The sequence below is a fragment of the Hevea brasiliensis genome, chromosome 4, assembly GCF_030052815.1.
Source record: "Hevea brasiliensis isolate MT/VB/25A 57/8 chromosome 4, ASM3005281v1, whole genome shotgun sequence".
Taxonomy (NCBI): Eukaryota; Viridiplantae; Streptophyta; class Magnoliopsida; order Malpighiales; family Euphorbiaceae; genus Hevea; species Hevea brasiliensis.
This window is the reverse complement of record NC_079496.1, coordinates 109970710-109970916: the sequence shown is the minus strand read 5'-3', so window position 1 is coordinate 109970916 and position 207 is coordinate 109970710.

Below are 207 nucleotides of genomic sequence, written 5' to 3'. Positions count from 1 at the left end.
CGCGGCAAGAGGAGCGGCGAGAAGAATAGAGTTAGTAGCTTGGACTTGGAGGAAGTGACGACGCCAAGGATGCCGTCAAGGACACAAAGCCGAGAGAATGAGAGAGAGAGCATGCAAGAGAGAGACTTTGAACTACAGAGCTGATATTGGGATTTTAGGTTTTGTTTTTTCACACGAAACGATGTAGTTTATTAAAAAGACATTTTA